The sequence below is a fragment of the Haemaphysalis longicornis genome, unplaced genomic scaffold (genome assembly GCF_048455015.1).
Source record: "Haemaphysalis longicornis isolate Haplotype H1 unplaced genomic scaffold, Haemaphysalis longicornis Haplotype H1 scaffold_6, whole genome shotgun sequence".
In the NCBI taxonomy this organism is placed as follows: domain Eukaryota; kingdom Metazoa; phylum Arthropoda; class Arachnida; order Ixodida; family Ixodidae; genus Haemaphysalis; species Haemaphysalis longicornis.
The window spans coordinates 94578808-94594498 of NW_027526407.1; positions in this window are offsets into that span (position 1 = coordinate 94578808).

A 15691-nucleotide genomic window follows, 5' to 3' on the forward strand; every position below is an offset into this window, starting at 1 on the left:
GCATGACCCACTCCCTCACACGCCGGATAGCGATAATAGTCTTGTTCTCTCTCTCTCTCTGCAGGTTTAGTGTTCACACACCCGGAAGATTTGCGTGCGGAAGGAGAATTTCGATGAAGGTGTGGACGATGTCGGATGCGATTAGATTTACAGGCGTGGTATTCCTTGGGATGGCCCAGGTGCGTCTTGGGTATGGAGGAATAGCCGCGAAGCTTATTTTCAGGGGTATCTGATTTTTGCAACGCAGACACACTGACACCAAAAGAGTTCCCCTTTGCGTTTGAAGGTTTCGGGCGCAATGAAATTCTCCCCTATGTCCCGTTCACGAATAAGTATATCACATACACTACTCCACTCGAGCTTACCTACGGAAGGCAGCAGACCATGCTGCTCGACGCCACGCTTGAGCACGTGGAAAATGACCCCCAAATAAAACGTCCCAAGGGGCCTATCAGGTGCGTAGGAGGCCCACCAGCTTGTTCGTGTCAGCGCTGCACACCAGTAGATGGACCCAGGACCCTACGACCTTCGACATCGAGGTGACGCGGATGCATCATCCCGGAAGCAGTGCGTAGTTTTGCACACCAATTTGACGAAGGGGGTTTAACGAAACGCTACTTCGACGATAGTTATTGCCACGTGGAATCCGTTTCGGTGGGATGCGCCTGACCGGAAGTCGTCCATGTGATTCGCCTGAAAGCGGTCTACGCTAGATAATGTGCACCCTTTTGTCGTGCCAAGTTTTATCCTTAAAATGAAGCCTATGTTAGAGGGATGATGCCGCCACCGTGCTGTATTATTTGATTTGTTGCCGGCGCAAGAACGCGGAAGGCTACTTCTTTGGTAGCGTGAGCTACACTGGCCGAGGTTGAGCTATTTCGCGTGGCTCCTGGAGAGCCATGCTGCGCATGCGCTAGGAGCAGTGACGTCATACGGCGCACAGAACGTTGCTCGCTGCCCGGCGTCTCTCACACACCCCACGGGCTCAGCGTCTTCGCCGACCTCCGTTCCGCACGTGGCGGCCCGCTCCACTTGATGACCATGCGAGAGGTGGCCGGGTAGGGAACCAATAGCTCGTGCGTCGCAGCAACACCGGCATGCGGCTACGGAACCAGCTTGGCTCTGGGGCGGGAGGTGACGCTGCGCCGGGGCCGCTCGATAAATATACATGTGCTCATAATGCGTATACCATGTGTCTGTTATTGAAGCAGCAGTAAGCATGATAATCAAGCTAATCATAGACAACCAGGAAAGCCAAGAATAACCAGCTGAACCTTAGCTCACGCTACGTATATGCTGGCATAGCCGAGCTAAGCCACGGCTAATTTTTACCGGCGGGGCGAGGTGGACGTTCGTTTCTTTCAGGGGTGAAGCGGCGCGCGGAAACCTTGTTTGACAGCGAAATAGTTCAGGCATTTTGGGCTGACGTAGACGACAGGATAGGCTCAGGACAGCGAAGTTTGCTGGGCGAGCGCAGCGCGAGCCGTAGCATACTCGCGCAACTCTGGGTTGGTCTTACCGCGCCGACTGTGCCATAATGTTATTTGCCTGCTTATGTACTACATACTGCAACGATGTCATGCAGAAATGTTTATCGTAGGGGGAAGCCTCTAAATGAAATTGGGCGCTGATAGGATGTTATGCCTTGCTGCCGAGCCGTATAGATTGACACAGCTCGGAAGATTGCGTTCAACTTGGCTTTGCAATATTCTCCCGCGGATTCTTCTTTTCCCCTTTTGTTTTTTGCAGACATTGGTTACAGCCTTAATCTTGAAAAACCCACAGTAAGCGAAGGATTACATGCTGCTGTGATGTACATGCAGCTTATTGCGGCCTGGTTAGCAGGCGGAAACCGCACATAAGTGCGCATTAAATTTGTTCACAACAAGGGCCCCAAACACAGTTTTAACAGCGTATTTCGTCACCCAGCGGTTCTACTCTGCTTCATCTTATTTCAGGTGCTTATATCGCCGTATTATATATACTAGTGGAACCCCGTTTTATACGTTGTTCTTCGGACCGGGAAAACAAAACGTAACAACCAGGAAAACGCAGCAGTGAGGAAACCTTCGAAAATGAACAAAAACAGTGTAGCTTTAACTTGCAGCCATTAATTTCTGCAGCTTGGCTTTTGAGCTTTTAAAAACTCGAGATGTCGGATTGCCGCTTTTTGCGATCGCTGGAAAACGCCACTCGTGGCAATGCAATGTCCCTAGCGATGTGGATTCTTTTCCGGGCTGGCTGCTTGTCTACTGCAAGCTTTGTCTGAAGGGAAAGCGCCTCTCGTTTTCGCGAAGCCATCAAGGCGCGACAAAGGTCGCGGTTGCAAGTTCAACGGTATTTTCAAAGCTTGAAGCGCACTATGACGGCGAGATCTAGCGCGTACTATTCTTACAGTGATGGTTCATGGCAAACACGCACTTCCGGTATTCCGAAGTGAAACTTCCGTTGTAAGCGCAGCGATGACGGTGATAGCATAGACTAACCCGCCGCGGTGGCTCAGTGGCTAAGGCGTTGCGCTGCTGAGCACGAGGTCGCGGGTTCGATTCCCGGCCGCGGCGGCCGCTTTTCTAATGGAGGCGAAAAGCAAAAACGCCCGTGTGTACGAGATTTCGGCGCACGATAAAGATCCCCAGGTGGTCAAAATCAATCCGGAGCCCTCCACTACGGCGCGCCTCATCGCCTGCGTTGCGTCGGCGCGTTAAACCCTACAATCAATCAATCAATCAATCAATCAATCAATCAATCAATCAATCAATCAATAGCATAGACTAACATAAGACCATCTCGTGGTGATGAATCGCACCAGCGTGCGGCTGCACGTATCAGTTCCGTGACCAGGCTCGTCAAATGTCAGAATAGCGGTCCGCGCGTGTTGCTCGGATGGCTTCGGGGTGTCAGATTGCGACGTATGATCCGGGAACGTACAGTCATGGACAATTGAAATACGAACCGCGAAACGCATGGCCGAAGATACCGGTGGCGTCACCTGGCAGCGGCCGTGCAAAAGACACGGACATGCGCTGTTGAGATGTCGGGGGCGAGGGTGCATGTGCACTGCGATACGTTGCCCTCTCCTCACACACAAGCTTGCCTTGTCGCCATGCTGCAAGAGCGCTGCTGAAAACAACTGTTAGCGATGAGGCGCGAGTTTTAGTATAGCGCGCTCCGTCCGCTGACGCTACGGCGGCGGGTAGCGGGGCCCGACTGGGTAGGCGCAAATTCGTTCCGGAAGGGCGATTAGACGGTACCCACTTTGCTAAAACTCTCTAATCGAGAGTTTTAGCAAAGTGGGTACCGTCCGCTAACACGGCGTGAGACTCCGCTAGCCGCTATAGAGAGTTTTAGCATAGCGGGTACCGTCCGCTAACGCTACGGCGTGAGACTCCGCTAGCCGCTATGCTAAAACTCTCTAGAGTGTTTTAGCATAGCGGGTACCGTTCGCTAACGCTACGGCGTGAGACTCCGCTAGCCGCTATACTAAAACTCTCTAATAGAGAGTTTTAGCATAGCGGGTACCGTCCGCTAACGCTACAGCGGCAGGTACCGGAATTCGAGTGGGCACTTAAACATTCGTTCCGGTAGGGTGGATTAGTTCTGCAGGCCAGCCCTCGCCATGCCCGCGCATTCGTTCCGCTGAGGGGCAACCTCCTCGCCCTCCCCGCGCGCGCCTGCTCAGTCGGGTGCCGGTAACCCGCCGCCGTAGCGTGAGCGTCTGCCGGCTACCGGAGTTGCTGCATTAGCTGAATTAGCGCAGTGTGTCCTCTCCAGTGGTCTTTTTATTAAAAGAGATAAATTTAAGCGTTTATTTGGTTCAAAGTTATATCTGCAGAGTATCAAAGAAACGTCATTCAGGGTGCAGTTAGATGCTAGAATAAAAGAATTAGCACGCTGTTGTCTTGACCATAAATTAACAAGTGAGTAAATTCCACGCTTCTCAAGACCTAATAGAAATGTATGCTTTCACGGTACTTTCTGAACCTTCCAGGACTGTCCTTATCAAAGCATAGTAGTTCCATCAGCCGGAAGGGAGCGTGGTGTCATTCAAAAATCTTGCGGGAACATCGCTGGATTTCACTTGCTGGTGGCTTGGACGAAAGAAAAGGATCACGACGACTAAGGCAGCCACTAAGCCAATGAGCCCAAGAGGAAGGAGGGCTCGTAACCACCGGAATAGTCTACGTAAGGGTCTTTGTCTTTGCGGGTTGACTCCGGGCGACACAGAGCCAGTGCCAGGCGGTACGTTGTCACCTGAAAGAAATTACATACGTGCGGCTTGTGTAAGTTGCTCTTAATAACGCGGGTCTTGGGGATCAAGTAACCATCTTTTTCTATCCCGCTGTGTGGACTAAATAACACGTGGTAAAGTTTAGTCGCTTCTACGGAGGTAGAAAGACCGACACGAGACACGTCCAATACAAATCAAATTTTATCTAAATATTCAGATATTTCCTACTCTTTTTCTTGAAAAGGCGGGACGTTCAAATAAATAATGACACTTGATACTACAGTACCATTTTCGGAGCACCGATTAGGCGATTTCGGTGAAGAGGTTACTGCCGCAAGGTGTATTTGCGAAGTACAATACGCACATTGGGAAAGGCTGAGTGGGAATTTGTCTTGGATTTATCTATTGATGAGAGCAAAGAAATAGGAGGTTCCTTCGAGAGTTAACCCGAATATCTCAAGCCTATATTTGCTATATCTTCGGTAGATACTGTGATGATAGCGCCTGCGCCACGTCTCGTGTCCGCGTTACCCCGCGCTGTCGCCCAGAAGTCTGGCGTTGTTTTTACGTGACGTCACGTTTGGAAGTGACGTCACATAAGTCTTCGCTTTATATGTATGCCTGTGACATGAACTAACGACGGCTCAGTCCTTTTCTCAGTTCCGCCGGCCAGACCGGCTGCGCTTGGCACACGGCTAGGCCGCAACACGACAGATGCCCTCCGTGGTTTGTTGTTTGCCTGTTGAGATAGTGAGCCTTCACTATAGAAGTAGTCAAAGTTTATTTCATTGAGCTTCAAGTTACATGGAGCAATCTTGGCACCAAGCAAAACAGGACGCGGAGAGTTAACCGGGTGAATTAACTGTAGTTATCTAAACCGGGTAACGCTGCCTTGCTGTTATCGGTGTCTGCTCAGTGGCCAAAATAACACTGTAGAAAACATTATTACGACGTAAACTAGAATATGCTTCTTCGGTTTGGGATCCCTGTCAACGTAATTACATCGCTTGAGCTGGTTTAGAACAATCTGAGCAATCTATGCCATTATGCGTAAATAAGGCCTGACATATCAATAAGAATTCAATGTTTTTGTAAGAACGTATTAATAGTGGAATGAACTTATGGCTAGAAATTTATGAAAGCTCTTAACAGGACAGTAAATTTATCAAATTGCGACGTATCCGGATTATTGCGCCCACAATAGTTACGTCCGCCTCAGATAGGTTATCTCTTCTCCCTCCTTCACGAGGTGTGCCCCGCTAGCAGATGAAAAAATTACCCTTTAGTTTTTAAAATAATCTTTACCCATCTTTCCTAAAAAATTAGAGCCGTTCCACCCCGTGAAGAGGGATGGCCAGCAAAGCTGCGGTACCTAGCCTCCACGTGAGGTTTGACTGGGTCGTAGTCCAACGGGTGCACGAAGAAAAACACGTTTGTTTGTAATTAGCGATTGAGCATTGTTCCTGGTTATTAACTGAAAGTCCAGTCCTGTCCAGTCACTGCTCCTCGCGCATGCTCAGCACGCCCCTTCACGAGCAACGTGAAACGGCTACCAAGTGGCTCCTACGCAGCGTCAGACTTGGCTACTGTGCAATTGAGGCGCACACCTGGGCACGCGCCAGCGCCAGTGCGTCTGCCGCGGCTATGACGCAACACAATCCAATACAATCCACTTTAATCTAATCCAATCCAAATCCAATCCTATACAATCCTATCCAATCCAAGCCAAACCAAGCCAATCGAATCGAATTGAATCCAATGCCCCTCGCGCTTGCACAGAAAGGCCCTTCACGGCACACGCGAAACTGCTCAACCTCGGCCAGTGTAGCGTACGCTACAAAACACACAGGAATCGTGCGTAGAAATTTATTATGGCGCGGGTATGGTAATCACGGTGCATGCGCTACGAAGGCCATAGGACCTTTTTAATTTTGCATGATTTTTTCCATGCCCCGGTGGTGTGGCGCGCACTTTTCCGATTCCGGGGATTTAGTGGGGTCCGCAACGTGGCGCTACGCTCGCTAGCGATTCCTGTCTACATCGCTCTGGGACCGGAGACGATCTGCTGGATCCTAGCCATTTACAGCTTTGCTGTAAAAAGCTGACAGAAGTTGAGAGAAGCGTGAACACTTCCTCACATCGAAACTGCTTTAAAAATGCGTTAAAATCTTTACTAAAACGGCGTCCAACCATCGCTGAAAGTGCGTACAGTCGATCATCAAATCTTTACACACCCAAATGCAAAACAAGAACGAACCCATGCAAACATTTTTCGCGCAATATGTAAAATCATCTACGAACAATCTCAATGCATGCCATTTGATGGTTTATGAGATACAGGTGTACTATTGTACTCCTTCTACATGATAGGTGCGTGTATTGTCTTGTCTAGAACCGCTTGCTTTCCTCAATTTTTAAGTAACCGTGTTTATGAAATTAAAGCCCGGATTCAAGCACGCGCCGTGTTTCCGAAGATCTTATCACAGCTTTCGGTCGACCGACCGGTCTATGGGGAAATAAATTAGTTTTTAAAGCGAAGCTTCTCACTGATGGCGTGTGTAACGTGAAGCGCTCTGCAGGAAAGCCAACTTTATTTTATAATAATGATGATGAATGAATGTCGATCGTGGGTGAAGTGAAAGAAAAAAATGGCCGCGTATCTGCTCCTTTCGCTGCACACGTAGACGTCGACATTTGCCAAGTAAATGCCTGCCTTCTCTTTCCCACTCACCTCTCATGCTGTTCCTCTCCCGTCGCGCTCCTGCCAAAGTACGCACGTTGCAGGTTTGCTCAAGTAAATTTAAATTTACCGCGTTCCACTGCTCCAGGCCGGGTGCCTCGACGCCATCTCTGGCGTACAGCGGAGACGAGCGTGAACCGAGGCGCCCTACTTCGACCTTTACAGAACCACGTTTCACTGCTCCATACGCAAAGGCTTACGTGAAAAGTGACGTGACGTACAAACACAAACAACACTTCAGACTTCTGGTCGACATCGCCAGGTAACGCGGACACATGACACGTGACATAGGCGCTATCACAACAGTATACACGGATGATAAAGGCGGCTTAAGATATCCGGAGTAACTCTCGGAGGAACCACGTGGAACCTATCTAGCAGAACCTTTCGTAACTGTTGCTGTTTGATTTCTCAAATTGCCGCCAGAGGCTATAGTGGTGCGGGCGACAGCAGGCGAATTTTTTTCCTGCAGTAGATGTAGTATTTCTTTTGCTGTTGCAAAAATTAAGCACCCATGCTTTTTTTATAAAGGAACATTGTAAATTACTTATGTATGGATTTTCTGCCTCACGTTAGCGTGAGGTTTCGTTCTTGTTCAACAATGTTGACAAGTACGGCCATTGCCACCGGATTTAGACGTTTAGATTTAGTTGTGGGTATAAAACCGGTTGTGCAACTTAAGTTTCACTTTGTCCGGATGGCTGAATCGAGTTACAGACAGACAGACATACACAAATCAAAAATTTCGCGTTTGAGTAGCCCAAGAAGGACTATCTACTTTAAAGACGCTTTCGGTGGCGGGAATCGACTCTGGGTCCCTAGCGTTACGACAGTGGCTTTTATCCAATTGCTCCATTTTGCATGGTGGGAGTGATTTGGAAAATTCAGACGACAATCAAAGAATTCATAACTTCGCATTAAACTATCGTCGTCGTCAGACGGAGGGGTGCGTGACAGCATGCCATGGGTGCCACTAAAAAAGCTTTCGCTTTATAAGAAGAACACTTAATGGAGTCACGGAAACATAAAGTAACCTACCCTTCTCGGCTCCGGCAGTCGTCTTCTTCGGAGCAGGTGCCGGGGCCTCGATGGTTGGCAGCCATGTTCTGGCGAGCCAAGCTGGCACTCGTTTCTCCCCTGTCCCTGTTTGCATTGCAAGGTTGGCGGGTGAATCCCGAAGAACTCCTTCTTCCATGACGAAGTCGCGCTCCAAATTGCGATCCAAGAAGGCCTGCTCAAGCATTTCATCAAGCACATTGCCCGCGTCCAGACTCGACTCTGCCGACACAGGGACCTCGCTGCAGGACGTCGATTTCGTGTTCAGGTTCGCCTCATCTTGAGTTACGCTGGAGGTGGTTGTTGGCGCTTTGTCAACCATCGCCATGTCCTTTTCGCGCTGCATATGCACCGTGACAGGTAAAATGGACTTCTTTGGCTTCTTCTTCGTCAACGTCACCGAAGATCCGACGAAGGGCTTCTCGCCAACGCTACTTTTCACTTCAATGCGTAATAAAGTATAGTGTATTTCGCACGGCGGAGGTGGGGTGCTTTTATAACGGGTTGATTTTATAAATGCTTCTGCGACGATGTTTTGCTACGCGAAGGGGGGAATACTCAGCGAAAGCAGCATAAAGTACTGCTTGTTAGGCGTTGACCAATCACCTCATAAGGGTGTCTAGTACTGCCCTTTGGGTAACACAAAGGGGTGCTTCAGAGCACACATGGAGGGTTCAGCGTACAGACGTATTTTCTGGGATTGATTGATTCTTAAATTTCTTGATGGGAGGAGGCCCCAACAGGGACTGCAGAAAATGGCGCTTTAGCAGCATACCTTACAAAGAGAAGGCTTCAATGTCTCACTGATGGTGTGGACGTCCGAATAAAGAAGACTGTAGGAATGCGAAGTTTACACAATGGGTTTGCCAAAGGGTGCATCAATAATCCAGTCACGTAAGATAACAATATGTCTTCGCATACCTAAACAACATTTCGTAATACCAAAACTATAATTTGGCAGTACACGCGGTTAGCGATGCTGGTGAGGATTGAACACATTCTCTCAAAAGGGTTGGACGTTTGCTTTGGACATGGTGGGTTCGGACTTTGGTTGTATCGCGTTGGGCGTTGATTGTGGACTTTGGCTGAGGAGAAGTGGACTTTTGCAGTTTTTATCACGGAGTTTGGGAGATTGTTTTTTGATTCAGGTTGCATGGGCGACAACTTCGCGTTTTAGCCATGTTTCTTCTATGAAAGGGCTTTGAATTAAAAAAGAGTGTGGGAATACCCTACTCAGGGTACGTGCAATCTTGTGGATAAGCATTACTTTAAATTTGGTACAATAACAGCATCAACTGTCGGCTATGCAAATGAATGCGGGAGCTTAGGATATAAGGTTCCTTTTCACGGCATACTACACCAACCAGCACCCACAGTTGGGAGGATGTTGATGACAAGGAGAACTTTTTATAATGGGTACCGGGTGACGTCGTTACACTTGAAAACGTTACTTCAAGCCTAACATCCTTAGTTTAGGCCTAAAGTTAGGTAATATTCAAGCTGAGCGTTATAATATGTGAAGCAACGTTAAACTGACTGGAGGTCGACGTGCGGGCACTGCTTGACGACGTTATCCATCAATGCACAAATTATGCAGTAGCGTCGAGCTGTCGCTACATGTGAATGCGTGACGTTAAGCATAACGTCCTACGTTCGAACATAAGGTTAAGTAAACTTCATGTAAATCCATAAGTGCAAAGAAATGTCATACTTGGTGTACTTCGAGCTGCTTGTAATGGTTGATTGACGACTTTAGACTTCATGTCATAACGTAAGGACGATCGGAGGCCTACACTCGTCATTTCCTCCCTCTAATGCGCATCAAGCTTTCCGCAATTGAGTTATAAATGATTAACTGGAGAATACCTGAATCAGGAGCATCCTCCTCCTCTCTTGCTCTTGACCGGTGTTCTCTGCACGTGCCTCGGGCAGGCACGCACATGTTCGCTTCTCATGCGCCGTGCAAAGGGAGTGGCTTCAGACACTGTCTCGCGGATTTCACAGACGAGGTAGGTACGCTCCCGAGTATAGCTCATTCCCGAGGATGAGCTATACCTGCTTGCTGGGAAGCAGCCTTGTGCTTCGAGCGCACCCAGCAACCTGAAACCACTGCAGAGCAAACTTCACCACCTCCAGCAAAAGAACGTTCGGCGACTCGTACGCCACGCAGAATGTTGCCCCATGGCTAGGGCTCATCATTGACAGATTTTCCATTAATCCCCGCATGCAGCATTGTAACTTCCAATATCGCCGGAGAAAGACTTCGCAGCAGTTACTAGAGAGCTGTGTATACGACAAAGGATTCACGAAATACTTGTATCACCACATGACAAACACGGAATCTGGGTGGCTGGCATGTCTGGCCGCAGTGGCCAAGTTCTGCGCCGTGAATCACTCTTCCCGGAGGCACAAGATTCCAAGTACAACATCACCGAGTTTTAGGAACTCACACCCACCTCTAAGGCTTCGCAGAGTTTAAGCGGGAACAGTTTCGTGACAATATCAAAAGTGGCAGGCTTAGAGTGTGTCTTGTGCGGCATATGGGAACATGACGCACTTCCCTTGCGAAGCTACTGGGCCCACTGAAGCCCCCGACGAGTCTTATGTGCAATGGCTGTGTCCTTCTGCTTCGACTACACCAAGCTAATAGGGACTGAACCGATTTACGAAAACAATTTCCGGTTTAAGGTTTTTAAGACATTATTTCATTAGAAAAATACGTTATCTCTCTTAATCAAAGCGCTGTAGTTAAGCGTCGATTACATTAAAGTACTCGATATTTTTGGAACGTACACTCCCCTGGCTATCTGTTTTAATCGTTTGCAGGCTTGTTGTGAAAGAGACGCAGTGCCAGTGCGTCCCGTCCTTATCAAGAAATTTTTTCAAGCTTTTTTTGTTTCACTGAAACCCATTTTTACACGTCGTTACTCTCCGCATTTCCACACTAAATTAATTAGTTGATATAAAGGCTTTCCACTGGTTTCCAGACAAATTGGGTATATGGGGACACAACACTTTATACGTTTGTATATACGTTCCGGGAATAACGACTATGTCATCCGTGGTTTGAAACAATACAGACAGTACCAGTGCCTCAGGTTTGCACACAGTTTAAGGACTGCATAACCTTTAAGGTATAAATTAATATTTATTTCAAGAGTCCCCAAATATGATGGCGTGATTTTACATGCTTATAGTTTGTGATTTGTGCCTGGTAATAGAGACGCCATGCACAAATGGTGTTAGAGCTGAGCTGAACGTATTCGGGCATTTTATTAGGCAAACAGAAACAAAATCATGTAAAGTAACCAACGAGAAACAAAGGTAACTACCGCTATATCCTTGTATTGCCTTATAAAACAAAATTTCAGAGTATAGTGGCTTGGAAAAACATTCAAGGTTATGTTACTATCATTCTCAACGTAGTCAACTGGTACAAACGTCCATAGACAATGAGTGAGAAAGAAAATCATGTCAAGTAATGATTGAGAAACTAAGTAAACAACCAAGCGATACTCCTATAGTGAAACGAAGTTTTAGAGTACATATTGGCATTCAACAGCGCGTAAGGTTCAGTTGCTACTAAAATGCACACTGTACCCGCTCATACAAACATCCGTAAATATCAAGATGCAGGAAGGTACTGTTGTTATGTTATGTTGAAATAGAAGGAAACGCGCCAAAAGTACAAGCTATGCTTCAATACACGATATCCTTGCTGCCGTTGACTGACTTCATGTAAATCCTCTTTGACGTGGACACCTCGGTCGTGGCAGGACGAAATATTATGATGTAAATTATTGCAGCAAGAAGTGCGCACACAACAACTAAGGCGGCTGCCACAAAGCGGGGGGACAGGCCAAGGAGGGAGCGTGCAGTACGGTCCTCGGAAGGCTGCTCCAAGGCACTGCGCGCAAATGTCACGCGACCACCTGCACAAGATGTGTGTCGCGAAGTGTTACAGTAGCTTTATCGCAACCATAGCGGTGTGTTTGAACCAACCATTGTTTACACTAAGATCTCCACGAAAAGGATGTTTCATTGCAAGCAAGGCTTCAAGGCATCAAATATCTACAACCTTTTACCACAAAGGCCCATGAGGGGTCCTAAGTATAACACTTTAATAGAATTGAACACTTTTTTTTGATTGGCGAGAAGTTGGGCATAAACAATGAAATACAATTGCCTTCGTAAAGGACAAAAGTTCAGCCCTGCACTACAAGATCACCGGTACCATTATCAAAGCTGTTTAAACATTTTTCTGAATTTTAGTCACTGTGATGTAGCCATTTCTGGATTTATAGAAAGAGTTAAATGGTTTTTTGGAAGAGAAACAGTGTTTAGTTTTGTAGCGATAGGTTGTTGACTAGTCATAAATCTCTTACTCCAGTGCTTCATGAAAACCCTCGTATATTCCAATACCTACAAATACAGAAATATACACCACATACGCAAATACAAATACACACCATAAAATGACTTTTGTCCTTGAGTTCCGAAGCCGCTGCTTTTATTTCAGTTAAAACAGCTGTCATCGAATTAAAAATTCTGCCTCCTTACCTTTTCTCTGCATGGACGGGGATTGGTCCCCGCTACGTCCATCGGCCTTTTCAGTTACCACGTCGCCGGGTTTCGAGCTTGGTTGTGTCATGTCGCGTTTTGTTTCGTCGGTGGCGTCCTCGACACTTGCCGCGGCATGCTTAATCTGACCATCTAAAGATAGTGCGTCGGCATCGGCATCGGTTAAGAGCCGTTGCCACATGAGGACTTCTAGGGGAGTGCTTGTTCCAGATGGACTGTGTTCCGAATCTTCTGGCGTCGACATCGCCCAAACATCGGCACAGCCTTCCTGAAATGGGGCTGCTTCGAATGCCGGAAAAATTCTCATGCCCATTCAGGGGATTGGCCAAGGAGGGGCGCTCACCAAAAAAAATATGGGGAATTTTAGAAAAATAAAATTCTGTGCAAGTTGGTGCAAACAGAAAAGGAGATATTAAAATAGCAGCAAAAAGAAACTAAGTAAACGGGAGAAGAAAGGAAAAAGAAAAAGACAATAATGACTGCGGAAGTTTTTCTTGTTGGCCCACACCGAAATGGCGCGTATACCCATAGAGGTAGATTAGTCATTAAAAGAGACAGAGAATGAACGTTTATTGGAGAGCGGTGGTGTGTTTGAGAAATTTATTAAGGTAATACAATTGCACAGTACACGAACAGGAGAAAGCAAGGTGAGGCAAGCACTGAATGGTAAACTAAAAGAACGTGGGAGCAGAGAGAGGAAGATGGAAAACAAAGAAGCTTAACAAGAATAGGTCAGAACGGCCTATGAACCACCCACAGTATAGATGAGTGGATGGCATGGTTACATCCACATGACAATGGCAGAGCTTTGTGCCCCCGCAAGAAAATACCACAGGAAGAATTGTAGGCGGCCGAATGAAGTGGTGAGGCCTAGCCCACATTTATCCACAGTTGCGTGGGGACCACAACATGGGCCCGAGAATCGGAGAGCGCCCGTGGAGTGCGGCCAAGCAGCGCGGAAGCCATGATGTTCTGTCCCGTGTGGCTTGTCGCGTCTCTCGAGGCCACGCGCTGCTTACGATGGAGGCAGCGGCCAATGACGGTGATGGTGGGCGCTTGCAGTCGATGGCGAAGTAGCCGCTACAGAGCTCCCCCCTAGCGCGGAGAGCGACAAAAGAAAACAACTTAGCAACTACCTAGCTAGGGAAACTATATACAAGGTGACAGGGACATTACAGGCTACGTAAGTATATGTACAAGGTGTGTCCGCGGTCAAAGTTCCTTACGGAGTCCGAGTCAAAGGGTATCCAGATGTTAGGGTCGGTTCAGGTCACTTTCGTATCACGTCCGGGTCACCAATTATGTAGGCGGCCGAATGAAGTGGTGGGGCCTAGCCCACATTTATTCACAGTGGCGCGGGGACGACAACATGGGCCCGAGAATCGGAGAGCGCCCGTGGAGTGTGGCCTAACAGCGCGGAAGCCATGATGTTCGGTCCCGCGTGGCCCATCATTCCTCAGGGTCCACATCGGCGCCTACAGAATCAATGACACTCTTATGCGTCGCAGATAACTTTGGCATCCTTTCTTTAGAATGGTATACATACCGAATGCGGCGATTGTCTGTAGCCCTCTAAAGCTGTGTCAGAGTTTGTTATAATGTGAAAGCCTTACATGGAACCTCTGAGGTACAGGAAATTGTTATAAGGTGCAGAGATTTGCACAGAAACAGGGAGCTCAGGGTTGGGAAAGGGAAACTGCAGCAATGGTGGAGTGTAGGCCACTGCCCCGGAGCACATTATGGGTCATCTTGTAAGGTATATGAATAACCACGAGGCAGAGCACGAGGCTCCTGGCTATGGCACGTCAAAGGAGCGAGTTTAAGAGAGCGCTGTCCGGGGATCTGGTCGAATAGTGACGGGTGCGGCCGCGACGTTCAAGCGAAAGTTCAACAACAGTTCAACGGAAGGTCTAACGAGGCTTTCACTTTCACACTCTTAGAAAGTTTTACCCATCACCCATAATTTCTGATCCTCTTGAGAGCATTGTCAACGGCAGGGTCCAAAACTGTTTTCTTTCTCCTTCAATTTCAAAAGGTTGTAAAGAGTGTTACGAAAAACCCAGTCATTGTTTAACGTTGTGGAGGATTAAACCCCTCTAAACACTTTGTGCGTTTGTTGTCTGGAAGAATACGTTGTATAGGTTGCTTCTATATCGTATATAGAAGATAGAGCTTGAAGAAGATATAGGTTATCTTCTAGACAACCTCAAGTTGTTTAGAAGATATAGGTTGTATTCACCGGCGTGGTGCGCATGCCGGAAATCATTTGTGTGCGCCGCCCTCTCTGTGGCTGCGCATCCCCGTTGCAAAGGCGACGTCGTAAGCACGGGCTGTTCGCAGCGCAGGCGGTTGCGACTCCTGGGTGTGACACGTTAACGTTCGTTGCGCAAAGAGTGTGGCTGTTCTGTTAATTGGTGTGACAACCTTGTGGTGCAATTGAACCCTAACTTCCTCACGAGCGAGTAAAAGTTGGTCGTCGCTCAAAGGCTGCAAAATGAGCGCCACAGTTGTGAAAATAGCGCTGCTGTGCGGCAGCGTCTGCGCGGGCAGCAGCAGCAGCAGCAGCAGCAGCAGCAGTGGGGGCGGCGGCGGCAGCAGCAGCGGCAGCAGCGGCGGCGGCGGCGCAGCAGCAGCAGAGGCAGCGGTGGCAGCAGCAGCAGCACCAGCATTGTGAACTGTAGAGATGTGAAGCATTGCCAAGTACTGCTTAGTGCAGCGTCCTATACCTTAGCTGTCGCAATACACGAATGAATTCCCCGGCACGGAGCAGCTGGTTGCCAGCTGCCGTGTTTTGGTATCGGCCACAGATATCCCTGCCCTGGGCGAGCGCCTTATTTTTCGGCCATTCGCGCATGGATGTCGCTAGTGTCCCAGCTAATTATGCACTCACGTCTACTCTACCGTTTTATCTGAATCGGCGCGTACGTGAAGAGTCGCAATTTCTTTTGAGCATTATTTGGCTTTTGTACTGAACCAATCTGACATGGGCAAGGTGCGGCCGCAACTGTATCCATATCCGTGTTCGCGGGTATTTTGGGTGCACAGTAGGCATTTTATGCGTCGTTCGCGCTTCCTTTCGCGACCGC